This window comes from Hippocampus zosterae, chromosome 2 (genome assembly GCF_025434085.1).
Source record: "Hippocampus zosterae strain Florida chromosome 2, ASM2543408v3, whole genome shotgun sequence".
Taxonomy (NCBI): domain Eukaryota; kingdom Metazoa; phylum Chordata; class Actinopteri; order Syngnathiformes; family Syngnathidae; genus Hippocampus; species Hippocampus zosterae.
This window is the reverse complement of record NC_067452.1, coordinates 6,341,447-6,356,993: the sequence shown is the minus strand read 5'-3', so window position 1 is coordinate 6,356,993 and position 15,547 is coordinate 6,341,447. Positions and strand designations below refer to the sequence as shown.

Sequence of the window (15,547 nt, the reverse complement as noted above, 5' to 3'; positions counted from 1 at the left end):
TCTCAACAATAAACAAGGATGGTCTAACAACTTGGATGCTCTGATCAGGAAGGCACCAGCTCTTCCTGCTCAGAAAAGTGAGGTCTTTTTAGGTCACTCCTTAAGACCTTCTATGACTCTGTGGTGGCCTCAGCCATTCATTATGGCAATCTGCTGGTCAGGCAGCATCTCAGCCCGGGCCTGAGGGAGACTGGACCGACTGGTCAGGAAGCACCAGCTCTGTCCTAGGCTGCTCCCTGACACTCTGGAGGAGGTGGGCAACAGGAGGATGCTAGCCAAGCTAAAGGCTATGATGGACAGACCCTCCCACCCCCTCCAGGCCACCCAGACAGCACTTGGCAGCTCCTTTAGCCAGAGACTGATACACCTGCGCTGCAAGAAGGAGAAGTACCGCCGCTCATTACTGCCGACTGCTGTCAGACTATTGAATAGACAGGCCTGAAAACCTGGATTCAGCCCCACTCACACATTTTGTATATGCGTATGTTTATATTTTATAATTAATATTTATATACTTTTCGTTATATATATATATATATATATATATATATATATATATATATATATATATATATATATATATATATATATGGAGAGAGAGAGAGAGAGAGAGAGAGAGAGAGAGAGAGAGAGAGAGCGAGCGGGAGAGCGGCTGGATAGCTCAGTTAGTAAGGAATCGGTTTGGCATACGAGAGACAGTGGTTCGAATCCCGCTAGGAGCAAAAATGAGCACATAACACAAAGCAGAGATGGACAAGATGCGATAACATGGCTCTGTTGGAATGCTACTACTCAAGCAACCCTAGTCAGAGGGGTTACATGCAGAGAATGTGGGCTAAATGGTTACATAGAAACCCACAGTCATGGTTGACCACGAAACAACTAGTAACTCAGTGTTCCAACATCCACAAATGGCAACTGCTGTCACAATTTGGGATTGATAAGGTACAACGCAGGTTCCATGGTGAAGGGCCCTTGGCTGCCAGATCAGAGGAGGAGGTCATACCAGAGATTGGGAGGCCAGTCCCAATGAATGAAATGCTGAGCGAGGCAGCAACTGACCTGAAAGCTAAGTTCATGGCGAGAATGAAAGCTGGGCAACCAAGAAACCAATTGCAATGGCTATGTGAAGTACCACCTGAAACTCTCACTTAAAGTGTGAATGCAGGACTGAGGGCGATCCCTACCGTAATGATTACAGTAACCATATACGCTTCAGCCTCAGTGATCCTTGAGATGCTTGGCTATAAGAGCAACCATGGAAGCCATGAGATACGTTACCCACCATGGAAAAGAGGGTTGGAGGCTAAGATCAGGGCGGCTCGGAAAGAAGTGAGTCAATTGACGGAGGCCCAGAGAGGTGTGAAGAAAAGGCAGATACCCGAGAGATAGCACTCGAAACTGCCTCCAAGCCTTGTCCAGCGGTACACGAAAGAGAATGAGGCCAGACAAATAAACAGGCTGTTCGCAACACAACCTACGAAAGTGTATGCTCAGTGGCAGGGTCCTAACAACAGAGCTGACCCACCAAGACTGGAAAGGTACTGGAAAGGCATATGGGAGAAGGAGGTTGCACATAACAGCAGTGCACAATGGCTGGTGACCCTGAGAGAGGAGCACAGCAACCTCCCTGAACAGAACCCAGTTACCATAACAGTGGCAGACATACAGGAAAGAGTCTCAGATATGAAGAACTGGACAGCACCAGGCCCGGACATGGTCCACACCTACTGGCTAAAGAAACTCACTGCACTCCATGAGCGCCTAGCAGCACAAATGAACCAGCTGCTGAGGGATGGGACTCACCCAGGATGGCTAACCGAAGGGCAAACGATCCTGATCATGAAGGATCTCTCGAAGGGTGGTCAGTGGTGGTTTCAGGTCAGTTGCTGCCTTGCTCAGCATTTCATTCATTGGGACTGGCCTCCCAATCTCTGGTGTGACCTCCTCCTCTGATCTGGCAGCCAAGGGCCCTTCACCATGGAACCTGCGTTGTACCTTATCAATCTCAACTATCGGCCAATAACCTGTCTCTCCACAACATGGAAGCTCATGTCAGGCATCATTGCGGCTAAGATAAGTGGACACATGGATCAATACAAAGCACAGAAGGGCATTGGTAGAGATACCAGAGGAGCCAAACATCAGCTTCTGGTTGACAGAACAGTCGCACAAGACTGCAGGTCCCGGTGTACCAACCTGTGCACAGCTTGGATTGATTACAAGAAAGCCTATGACTCGATGCCACATACATGGATCACCGAATGCTTGGAGTTGTATAAGGTGAACAGAACCCTAAGAGCCTTCGTTGCGAACTCGATGAGGATGTGGAAAACCACACTTGAAGCCAATGGCAAGCCACTTACCCAGGTGTCCATCAAATGTGGCATATACCAAGGTGATGCACTCTCCCCCCTGCTGTTCTGCATAGGACTGAACCCCCTAAGCCAAGTAATCACCAAGACAGGCTATTGATACCGCCTCAGAAATGGAGCTACGATCAGTCACCTCCTCTACATGGATGACATAAAGCTGTATGCGAAGAGCGAAAGGGGACTCCCTGATCCACACGACCAGGATCTACAGCAGCGACATCGGGATGTCATTCGGGCTTGCGAAATGTAGTCGGATGGTGACTAAGAGAGGAAAGGTAGTCCGCACTGAAGGGCTCTCACTCCCTGAAGGAACAATAGCAGACATTGAGGACAGCTACAAGTACCTCGGTATAACACAAGCCAATGGCAACCTCGAACTGGCAACAAGGAAAGCGGCTACGGCCAAATACCTCCAGCGAGTGAGGCAAGTCCTACGAAGCCAGCTCAATGGCACGAATAAGACCCGGGCAATAAACAGCTATGCCCTGCCAGTGATCAGATACCCTGCAGGAATTATTAGGTGGCCAAAGGAAGAGATTCAGACCACGGACGTTAAGACCCGAAAGCTCCTAACCATGCATGGAGGGTTCCATCCCAAATCCAGCACCCTGAGACTGTACGCAAGCCGAAAGGAAGGAGGCCGGGGAGTAGTGCGTGTGAGAGCCACTGTCCAGGATTAAACATCCAAGCTCCATGAATACATCAAGGAGAAGGCTCCAACGGATGACGTACTCAGAGAATGTCTCAGACAATGGGGAACAGTAGATGAGGCGCTGGAAGAGGGACCATCATGGGAGGACAAGCCCCTCCACGGGATGTACCACCGGACCATAACTGAAATGGCCGATCTCAAGAAGTCCTATCAGTGGCTATAGAGGGCTGGCCTGAAGGACAGCACAGGGGCACTCATCCTGGCTGCTCAGGAGCAGGCCCTGAGCACCAGAGCCATTGAGGCCCAGATATACCACACCAGACAAGACCCAAGGTGTAGGTTGTGCAAAGAGGCACCTGAGACAATCCAACACATAACTGCAGGGTGTAAGATGCTGGCAGGGAAAGCCTACATGGAACGCCATAACCAGGTGGCTGGCATAGTCTACCGAAACATCTGTGCGGAGTATGGACTGGAAACCCCAAGGTCAAAATGGGAAACACCTCCGAAGGTGGTGGAGAATGATAGAGCGAAGACCCTGTGGGACTTCCAGATCCAGACTGACAAGATGGTAATGGCGAACCAACCAGATATCGTGATCATAGATAAAGGGCAGAGAAAGTCGTTGTAGTGGATGTAGCGGTCCCAAATGATGGAAACATCAGAAAGAAGGAACACGAGAAACTCGAGAAATACCAAGGGCTCAGAGAGGAGCTGGAGAGAGCCTGGAAGGTAAAGGTGACAGTCGTGCCTGTGGTGGTCGGAGCACTCTGGGCAGTGACCCCCAAACTAGATGAGTGGTTGCAACAGATCCCGGGAACAACATCGGACATCTCAGTACAGAAATGTGCAGTGCTGGAAACAGCAAGGATACTGCGCAGAACGGGGGGGATGGGGGGGGGGGGGATACTGGAGCCTATCCCAGCTGTCTCCAGGCAGTAGGCGGGGGACACCCTGAATCGGTTGCCAGCCAATCGCAGGGCACACAGAGACGAACTACCATCCACGCTCACACTCACACCTAGGGACAATTTAGAGTGTTCAATCAGCCTGCAACAGACGAGTGCAACTTTGCTTATCTGCAAAATAATTGGTGGGCATTCAAAGGTATAGTCAGCATTCAATAGTACGAACAGTTACTTCCATTTAGCACTGTTATATGTCAAATTCCCATTACAGGTGAAAAATTATTTTGGAAATCACATGTAGAAACTGTTAAAAGAAAAATCTCAAAAACTATAGGTATCTTGTATAAAACCAACGATATCTGAAATAAGGCATCTTTACATACATTACCCGGTATATTGCTGCCATACCTGACATTTTGTGTTGAGCTATGTGGTAAAATCTACAAAACAAATACTTAATAATCTACAGAAAGGAGCTGTACGAATTATGATCTGTTCAATTTCGAAGTAACTAATCCATTTTTTTAAATCAAATTAAATATTCTCAAATTGTATTTGAGATTTTTTTTTCTGCTTGGCTCTTGACGAAGGTGGACGCTTTTTGCACAGCTCCCCTGCCCTCCCACCTTTTTTTCCCTGCTCGCCACTTAGTCTTTTGTGCTGTCTTTGTCCAACTTTTTTTCCCAAGCCTTCTACCGTGTTTTCATCCGAAGAACTAACCATGGAATTAGTTGGCTGGTCTCTCAATGTAATCGAAAAAAAAATTTCGACCAAAAGAGCGGGCAGTGCTTGCCCTCCGGGGACACTTGCTGCCGGATACGCCCTAGATCCATGGAGAAAGTGGAGACCGGTGTGCCTGACAGTACTGTCCATGGAGGATGTGAAAGACACCTACATCATTGGCCATTTCATAACAGGTATGCTGCTGTTTGGTGTTGGCAGCTTGCTGTTCTATCGCAAAATTCAACCGACGGGAGCGGCTCTATTGGAAGTGAAGAAGCTGCCGGTCACTCTGGATGGTTTGGCGCGAATGTCCAACACTCAGACTCAAGCGGTGACTGAGCTCAACCGCAATATTGTTGCGACTTTGCGGTTTTAGAGCGACTCCGCGCGATTGAAAATACCATGGAGACATTGGAATCCACGCTGCGGAAAGAATTTTCGGATTTAAATGATTGGCGCCAGTGAGGAGATACAGACCAAGGACTCAAGGCTGTCTGGAATTGTTGGCGGCCGTCTCTCCAAAACAAACAACGCTATCTGGCCTTTCCCCTGGATGGAAATATGCATGGAGTCTAGGGTCTCCACCACCACCCCCCTCCTTCTCGGCCATGGAATGAGAAGCCGGGACTGTCTTCATGATGAGCAGACCTCGACGAAGCAGCTATGACCTGTACACGCATACACATACATGACTGGACAAGCACACGCGCACACACATCCTTGTTATCACCGTCTTCATCGCTCCGATTCTTTTTCCCCTGTGACGTGGTTCGATAATACGGAGCGCAATGGTGACCGTGCAGCTGGTCATTTTCGGCCGCGTCATAATAAAAGACATAATAACATTAGTACTACAAAAAATAAAAAAATGTGTATTAACATGAGAAACGGAACTTTATCTAGTATTCTCCAGCCATTAGGTTTTAATTGATGAATAAGATTATCTATCCAACAAAACAATACAATTATTTGCAAATCATGTTTAACCTATACAGTATTAAATTGAATACACTACAAAATATACAATACAATACATGCTGATTTATATAGCGCTTTCACAACAGCGGCAGCTGTAACAGAGCGCTTAACAAAACAGTATTGAAGATAAGATAAGATAAGATAAGATAACTTTTATTTGTTCCACACTGGGGAAATTTTTCTACAGCGGCAAAATTGGGAGCGGGAGGAGGAAAAAAACTGTTTCATTGCACAAAAAAAAATGTTTCAGAAAAGAACTGTACGCAGTTCAATATACCGGTAAGTATAATATAAAATATAGCAGTCGCATATGAAGCCGATCAATTTAATTTTGAGCAAATAATTATATCTTAGGATATTATGGCAGCAACACGTTCCAATAAATCTGGGATTTAGATTTAGGATGTATTGTGTTGTTTACGCGAACCCTTTATTATGGGGGCTCAGAGGCACGCTGCGAGTTGCATACGCTTTCTGGCACCCAATCTCTTTCTGGAATTGTCGTTTCCGGTTTGAAAAAAATCTATAAAAATGTGTTAACGTTTACAAAACGTTATAAAACATAATAAAAAAACCACTTAAGTGGGTCCATTATTGTTGCAGTAAAAAAAAAAAGATCTAACAGAGTCGTTCAACCGAGAGAGCGATACGTTATATGCTTTATTTTGAAATAAAGCTTGAAGACCAGTGATGTCGTTACTACTGTCAACTTCATTCACTAAGGCTGGGTCACGCTCCAAAGCGGATGTTTTGTGCGTCGCCACAATGTGACAGAAACATGTTGCCTTGATATGGAGGCGCTTGGCAAAGGACCCCGCGGCAGCCACCTGCAGGGTAAGCAGGCTTTTGGAGCTTTAGCTTAAAGCGATGTCAATCGGCCGTGTAAGAAAGCTGCAGGGAGGTCGTGACGGTTTGGTTTGCAGTGACCGTGGACGCAAAATGCGCGCTCCCAACAAGCAGCACCTTTGCTCCTCAACAGGCCGAATTTGCATCGGTTTTAAAAGTGTACAAAATGTATTTGAAATAATGTTGTTTATTTTGAATGCGTCCCGCCTTTTATTTGTTGTCACTGGTGATCGTGACCCTGTGATGTCTCATGCATTACAGCATCTGCGAGCCTGCAGGTGCCCCGGAAGATGTGAGCTTTGCGATTTGGCAGCACAGAGGGAGCTGCAGCTGCCTCACCATCCCTCATGGTACGTCTTTCATCCCACCCCTTCTTAAAAGTATGCCAAATATCATCCGTACAAACAACCCCAAAACATTTATTGGCTGCAAGTCACCAGAAAATAGTCAAAGTTGACATGGTCTGTTGAGAGAGCCTTGTGGACAAATGCAGTAGAAGAAGGTATCCATCCATCCGAACCGCTTAATCCTCACCAGGGTCGCGGGGGTGCTGGAGCCCTCTTCGGGCAGTAGGCGGGGGGACACCCCGAATCAGTTGCCAGCCAATCGCAGGGCACACAGAGGACAATTTAGAGCGTCCAATCAGCCTGCCATGCATGTTTTTGGGATGTGGGAGGAAACCGGAGCACCCGGAGAAAACCCACGCAGGCCCGGGGAGAACATGCAAACTCCACACAGGGAGGCCGGAGCTGAAATCGAACCCGGTACCTCTGCACTGTGAAGCCGACGTGCTAACCACTGGACTACCGGGCCGCTAGAAGAAGGTACTCGTGTATTCTTGATAGCAGTGGGCAAAGTATAATAATGATCGAGAAATTGTAATTGGTTCAGGTTTGTCAGACAATGAGCGAAAACAGCCCACTGGAAAGTATGTTCAAAGGCTGTTGAAACCAAAACAAGTACAGTGAAACTCCTCTAGAACGAAAACTACATGGGCGAAAATACCCCCTAATGTGAAAAAAATCTTCATGTATTAACACCATTCCCAGTCTCCTGTCCCCCGTACGATGAAAAAAAAACTGTTGCGTTATACGAAATCATTTTCTCTCCTCCTGCCTCGCGAAGACATTCACTACAATGAAGTCTTATCCTACAGCGACCTCTACTGCTTCGTTCGGAAACGGCAACAGCAACTGCCACACTGGTTTACATAGTGAACAATGTTTATTTCGGTCACAGCTGCGAGTTTCCTGAATGCAACATACTCATAGCTGCTCTGCCATTGGCTTACCGAGCATCATCCTGGCCTCCAATCGGCCAAGAGGGACCTCACTGTCTATGTGTGTAGATACTGGAGCTAGATCCGTGGAAGATAGAGTGGAATGCATCCGATTAGCTGCTCAGAGTAAATTGCTTATGGCTCTACGGACATTCAAATAAATGAACGTTTCCTCGAATGCTTTACGTGTTATCATGCTAAAAACCTGACGCTAACTGGAGCGCTAATTAGAGAGAAGGCAAGTTCCATCGCGCTAACTATGGCCATCGAGGACTACGAAGCGTATCGTGGCTGGCTTAAAAGTTCATTGTATGACATCAGCTGAGCAACGCTGTCTTGGGTGGCGATCGAGGGGAGGTCGAGTTAGAGACAGTGAGATGGTGGGAAGAAAAGCCACTGGGTCCAGGAAGTATTTGTTATTGTTAGATTCAGACATAGCATGAACGTTGCATTGCTAAAATGGCTACACAAGGGACCTTTGTACAGGATGTCAAGCAGCGAAGACAAGAAGAGCTCTGATGCAGAAAGAGAGGGTAAAATTGATCAAAATGAAAGACGGAGCAAACGAAATAAAATACATTATCCAAGAAATTGATGTAAGTGAAAGTGAATGTTGATCGTAAATTTCGCAATTTCTTTCCCTTTTTTACTTTCTACACTGACAATATGAAGTGTCAAATAAGTGTGTGCTCATGCTTATGCACTATTGGAATAAAAATAGAGTACACATACGTTTGTGTGTGCGTGTACACATACGTTTGTGTGTGTGTGTGTGTGCGTGAAAATTTTCTTGCTGCAAACATGATTTCGTTGTAGAGGGGTTTCACTGTCGCGTGAACAAATAATTTCAGAAAACGAATTGGAGACACTGAGCAGTGTTGACATAGAAGGTAAAACCCTTGCTCAGAAATCGATGACATAAGTATAATGTTTTTACGATGTTTTACAAGAAAGGAGACCAGTGGAACTCTTGATGATCGCTCTGAGAAATTTTGGACATATACAATATACATATTATCTTAATAAGATTAAGATTAAGATATCCTTTATTTGTCCCACAATGGGGAAATTACAATCAGACTTCAGAAAGGAAAACTCTGGGTAGGGAGAGGGAAAAAAAAGCACGCTCGAACTATCCTCTTCTGAGGATAATTTAAGTCCAGGATAAAAAAAGACCCTAGCACATAAATAAGCATATGAAAGTTACAACAAGTCACAAGACATAACATGTAATAAGGGGGAGGATGAATGGGAGGCCGGGGGAGAGGGGTGACCGTCCTGACTAGCTGCACGGGCACACGTGCGCTCTGCTGATCGAACCACGTCACGGGGGGAAAAAAGAATCGGAGCGATGAAGACGGTGATAACAAGGATGTGTATGCGTGTGTGGTTGTCCAGTTGTGTATGTGTATGCGTGTACAGGTTATAGCTGCTTCGCTAGAGCCTATCCTAGCTGTCTTCGGGCAGTAAGCGGGGTACCCCCTGAACCGGTTGGCCAATCGCATGGCACACAGGGACGAACAACCATTAGCGCTTGAACTCACATATTAGAACAATTTAGAATGTTCAATCAGCCTGCCGTACATGTTTTTGAAGTGTGGGAGGAACACGAGTACAGGGAGAAAACCCACGCAGGCCCGGGGAGAATATGCAAACTCCATACAGGGAGGCCGGAGCCGGCACCAAACCCACAACCTCTGCACTGTGAGGTCAACGGGCTAACCACTCGACCCCTGGGCTGCCTGCTGCTTTTCCATGAGCCCAGTGCACAGCGCACACTCCTGCATGTCAGGTTCCGCCATAACATTTCTCAAGTGGCGAATCACAATATGGATTGCTGTGTCATGATGTGGCAAAGTGCAGCCCATCAAATGCACAGAAGCTTTCCCATCAAGAAGAAAAATCACTTTCTGGGTTTAAGATTCAGCCACCAGCCGGCTGGCCACCGTCAAGACAAAGATGCAGTTTTATCAGTGCATATATTTTGTTTTTATGGCAATATTGAGCCATATGTACAGTTTCATATCTACCATGGATGAAATAGTGTAAAAGTAATTTCATGACTGACATGACTAACCTTTCAAGTCAATGCGGTATTCGCTTGTCATGTCGCTGGAGTGCGGCTTTATATATTAGATTTTGCTTATGTTTTCAACAACAAAGTGAATTTTGTATGCTTTTTATTAAAGGGTGTTGATTAAAAAACATTTTAGTTTTTTTAAGACTTGGGGATTTACTTTTCATAGCATGTTGTATGAAAAATCTGTATTTCAAGTCCGAGTCCTTTACTGCACAAGGGAGTCAATTTGCATGAATGTCACGACATGTAAGGTGACCAATTGATTAGATCTTTTTTTTTTTTTTTTTTTTTTTTTTACAACATAAACATCCATTCGGTAACTACAAGCAAAAAGTAGAAAAACATGAAGTAGTTGCATGCACAAAATAAATTTAAAAAATGAACTGTACACAGTACAGAATGCAATATAAAAGATAAGATATAAACATATATGCAACTGCATATATGTTGCATAAAGTGGCTGTGGTATTTAAAATGGGTGAGTGAGGTGAGTCCAGGTTTTCAGGTCCATCTGTTCAATAGCCTGACAAAAGTCGGCAGGAAAGAGCGGCGGTACCGCTCCTTCTTGCAGCGCTGGTGTGTCATTCTCGGGCTGACGGAGCTGCCAAGTGCTGTCTGGGTGGACTGAAGGGGGTGGGAGGGTCTGTCCATCATAGCTTTTAGCTTGGCTAGCATCCTCCTGTTGCCCTCCTCTTCCAGAGTGTCAGGGAGCAGCCTAGGACAGAGCTGGCCTTCCTGACCAGTCGGTCCAGTCTCTCTCAGGCCCTGGCTGAAATCAGAATCAGAATCATCTTTATTGGCCAAGTATGTAGAACACACAAGGAATTTGTCTCCGCTATAACATGCCGCATTATAAACAAGGACATGACAAATAGGTATGGAAGGACATTTCGTAATGTAAGTGAACCATAGTGCGGTGGTACCACCCAGCGACAACTGTAAGACAATGTGCAAAGTATCAAGCAGAGTGAAAGTGATCAGTGGTAGAATACAATACTATGACAGTTTGTACAGTTGGTTCAGAAAATCATTGAACCATTTTAGAGTGACCACTAGCAGTATTTGTTGTACAAGAAGAGTGACTACGTCAGTGACTCTTTCGGGAGTTAATGGCTGGAGGGAAGAAGCTGTTTAAGTGTCTGCTGGATTTGGTGCGCATGGATCTGTAGCGCCTGCCTGAGGGGAGTAGCTGGAAAAGGTGGTGGGCAGGGTCCCCTTGTTTTGATTCTTGCAGTGTGCAAGTCCTCAAGAGTGGGTAGAGCGGTGCCAATGATTTTTTCCGCTGTCCTAACTGTGCGTTGAAGTCGGTTTTTGTCCTTTTTTTGTGGCGGCCCCAAACCAAACCGTGATGGAAGAACACAGGATTGATTCAATGACTGCCGTGTAGAACTGCCGTAGCACCTGCTGTGGCAGGCCATGCTTCCTCAGCAGCCTCAGGAAGTACATCCTCTGCCGGGCCCTTTTCAGGATGGAGATGGTGTTGACGTCCCACTTCATGTTTGTTTGTTTGTTTGTTCATTGAACATAAAACATATACAGTAATAATTTGACAGAAAATAAGGTAGATAAAATAGTAAAAAGAAATAAATCAGTCTTCATTCAACACAGTTATTATGTTCAAGGGAGTAGAAAGAAGTAAAAAACGTATCTAGTCCTACCCCGTTATGTGTTTATATCTAATAAATAATTTTTATATCAATCAGAAAAGAAAAAAGGAAGAAGAAAGAGGCACGGTTAAGGCTCATACTTTACCCTGAACCGTGATATTTTTACAACTTTTGGTTTGTATCGGGATTATATACATCCACACCCTGGCACTCTTGTGTCAATTTTCTCTTGTATTCATAATGGATATTTCAATACATTTCTCTATATATCAACTTTGTTCTGATTTATCATTATATTTAATGTTTAGAATTTATCATTTTAACTCTGATTGAGACTGTAGGTTGTTTGTACTATTTTTTTGAATTTTTTTTAACTCAACAAGCGATTTAGTCATTTTCAGGTCCGTTTCGAGATTATTCCACAGATCAACACCTTTGATAGATACACTTCTTTGCTTGATGTTTGTTGTCGTTTTGAGTTTTTGGAATAAGTTGGTACCTCTTAAATCATAGCTGCTTTCTCAAATTTCGAAACATTTCTGAATGTTTTGGCAGAGCAGGTTATTGTGTGCTTTGTACATTAATTGGGCGATTTTAAAGTCAACCAATTTAATTTGATAACAAGTGAATTTGTGGGTTTTGTATATTTTGATCTATTAATAATTCCAATTGCTTTTTTTGTAGTTTTAGAATAGAATATTTCCACACAGTAGGTCATATATGGTAATAATAATGAAGTGTATAATGTGTACAAAGATCTCCTATTTAGCACTTCCTTGGTTTCGTAGAGAGGACTATTTCAGATTACTTGGTTAAGTATTTTGCATATTTCTTGTGTGTTACTTGTATTCTGCTCTAATAGTGCATGATAATGATCTCTTTTACTGGTTCTTATAATATTTACTAGTTTATTTTTATAGGTCTTATATTTTTTTCTGCTTCTTCAGTTCTCAATTTTAAAAACAATTTATATAAATCGTTTTTCTTTTTACATGCCTTTTCTATGCCTTTCGTTATCCATGGCTTACTTGGGTCTTTATACTTTTTGGAGACCTTAGTTTAGTTAATGGAAAATGTTTATCATATAAAGAGATTATGGTTTAACACATTTGAGTTTCTGTCTGTATGTAGGTACTAAGTGGATTAAATTGTGGTCAGAAAGACCCAATGCTGTATGGGCGATCGATCGGTATGAATTTTTGATTGTTGTATAGCAATGGTCTAGAATTTTGCCTTCTCTGTTAAAGCAGTTGATGTGCTGCTTATATCTGGGAAGGTCGAAATGCTGCCTAACCAGCAGACTTTGCCATAATGAATGGCTGAATCCACCAGTGAGTCATAGAAGGTCTTAAGGAGTGACCCCTGACCCCCAAAAGACCTGCGTTTTCTGAGCAGGAAGATCCGGCTCTGTCCTTTCCTTATCAGAACGTCCGTGTTGCTAGACCAGTCTAGTTTATTATTGAGAAGAACACCCAGGTACTTGTCGGAGGTCACCATGTCTATGTCCGTACCCTGGATGTTCATCGGTTTAAGTGAGGGCTGATTCCTGCAGAAATCCACAACCAACTCCTTAGTTTTCCCACAGTTGATTCGCAGGCACCAGTCCACAAAGTCCTCCGTCAGTCCCCTGTACTCCCGATAATCTCCTCCTGTAATGAGGCCGACAATTGCGGAGTCATCAGAGAACTTCTGAAGGTAGCAGGTTAGAATGTTGTAGCTGAAGTCTGAGGTGTAGAGGGTGAACAGGAATGGAGCCTGCGGTGCCCCGGTGCTGCTGAGGATCCTGTCCGACTCACAGCTCTTTGCCCTCACGTACTGTGGGCGGTTTGTGAGATAATCTGTAATCCATGATATGAGGTGATGGTGCTGCAGTTTGTCCCCCTGTAGGTTGGGCTGGATGGTGTTGAAGGCACTGGAGAAATCAAAGGACATGATCCTCACAGTGCTCCCAGCCTTCTCCAGATGTAACAGCGCCGAGTGGAGGAGGTAGATGATGGCATCCTTCACGCCGATGCCGGACCGGTAGGCAAACTGCAGCGGGTCCAGTGACGAGCTCACCGGCAGTCGCAGGTAGGCGAGGACGAGTCTCTCAAGCGTCTTCATCAGGTGAGACATCAGCGCCACCGGTCTGAAGCTGTTGAGCTACTTCGGGTGGGGTGTCTTGGGCACTGGGACCAGGCATGAAGTTTTCCACAGCTGTGGAACTCTGCCCAGCTTCAGGCTAAGGTTGAACATGTGCTGGACAATCTCTATATGGTGCATGCATAATTCATCATGTAGATTAAATGTGCATAATTTGGAAACGCAAGATGTGGCTCTTGTTTGGGGAGCGTGCTGCCTTTTGGGGAAGGGTTGTGTCATCCCGGTGGCTGCGCATTTTGCTGAGCGAAAAACAAGGTCTATGGGTGAATTTTGTTCAGTAGGAACTTGCGGCTTCTTCCCTCATTTCATTGATACTGTCCCTACGAAGTCGGAAGCATAAAACTGTGAAGAAGACTTTAGATTCAGGGAGAGCAAGATGTGCCTAATTGAGGAGGAACCCAAAAAAATCGGTTTTGATTTGACGACCCGAATGGAGTTATGACATTTTAAAATTGTTGCATCCTTGAATTGTATTGCACCCCATATATCGAGAAAGGTATGGATTTTTTTTTTTTAATGAGATGAACACCTCATCTTAAGCATTTGTTTGACGTTGCTGATGATTTGTTGTTTTTTTAAATTTCATTAACTTGGATAGTTTTGGCCTTGATGAACTTTGACATATTTTTGCATCTTAATAAAGATGACAAAAGATAAAGCTGTAGTATATCGAATCAAGTGGTCATCGCAGTCAATCGAGCTGACTCATTTTAAAATCAGTACATCCTGAAGTCACGTCGTACCCCATGATTCGAGAAACTTATCGAAATGTCTTTTGTGGAAAGCTGAACAACACTAGTGAATAATTGAAGTGAATAAGAAGTGTGTGCAGTGACTTTCCTCCATATTTTGAGGAAAACATAAATTACAACAATAACAGTTGTTGATATTATACGCTCACACACACACACACACACACACACACACACTACATTAAACTTGGAAAGTGACACGTTTGTTGATGTCACCGCTAAATTAAATTGTCTTCACTGGTCCAGGTTCATAAAAAAAAAAGAAAATCCTTGTCTCACCCCTCGGGTGGTGTCCGTCCCTCATTCAGCTCGGGTCCTCTACCAGAGGCCAGGAAGCTTGAGGGTTGTGCGCAGTATCCTTGCTGTTCTCAGCACTGCACATTTCTGGACTGAGATGTCCGATGTTGTTCCCGGGATCTGTTGCAACCACTCATCTAGTTTGGGGGTCACTGCCCCGAGTGCTCCGACCACCACAGGCATGACTGTCACCTTTACCTTTCAGGCTCTCTCCAGCTCCTCTCTGAGCCCTTGGTATTTCTCGAGTTTCTCGTGCATCTTTCTGATCTTTTCCGTCATTCTGATGTTTCCATCACTTGGGACAGCTACATCCACTACAACGGTTTTCCTTTGCCCTTTATCTATGATCACGATATCTGGTTGGTTCACCATTAGCATCTTGTCAGTCTGGATCTGGAAGTCCCACAGGATCTTCGCTCTGTCATTCTCCACCACCTTCGGAGGTGTTTCCCATTTTGACCTTGGGGTTTCCAGTCCATACTCCGCACAGATGTTTCGGTAGAATATGCCAGCCACCTGGTTATGGCGCTCCATGCAGGCTTTCCTTGCCAGCATCTTACACCCTGCAGTTATGTGTTGGATCGTCTCAGGTGCCTCTTTGCACAACCTACACCTTGGGTCTTGTCTGGTGTGGTATATCTGGGCCTCAATGGCTGTGGTGCTCAGGGCCTGCTCGTAAGACGTAAGTTTGCATATATACACAGACAGACATATATATATATATATATATATATATATATATATATATATATCCATCCATCCATCCATCCATCCATCATCTACCGCTTATCCGGGGCCGGGTCGCGGGGGCAACAGCTTTAGCAGGGAAGCCCAGACTTCCCTCTCCCTAGCTACTTCTTCCAGCTCTCCCCGGGGGATCCCGAGGCGTTCCCAGGCCAGCTGGGTGA

The 15,547-nt window shown here is 44.9% G+C and overlaps 1 protein-coding gene across 4 annotated transcripts in view; it reads left to right on the top strand.

The window, feature by feature from the left end:
* The first annotated feature begins 6,331 nt into the window (after nt 1-6,331).
* Nucleotides 6,332-15,547, top strand: part of LOC127595795 (probable ribonuclease ZC3H12C) — a 38,936-nt gene continuing 29,720 nt past the window's right edge. For 3 of the 4 annotated variants that reach the window (XM_052057601.1, XM_052057602.1, XM_052057603.1), the window contains exons 1-2: nt 6,332-6,470; nt 6,744-6,832. The gene's annotated coding sequence lies outside the window, so the exon portion shown is untranslated. Of the gene's footprint in view, nt 6,471-6,743; nt 6,833-13,419; nt 13,555-15,547 lie in introns of those variants that run through there. The other variant, XM_052057604.1, reaches the window with a different exon arrangement.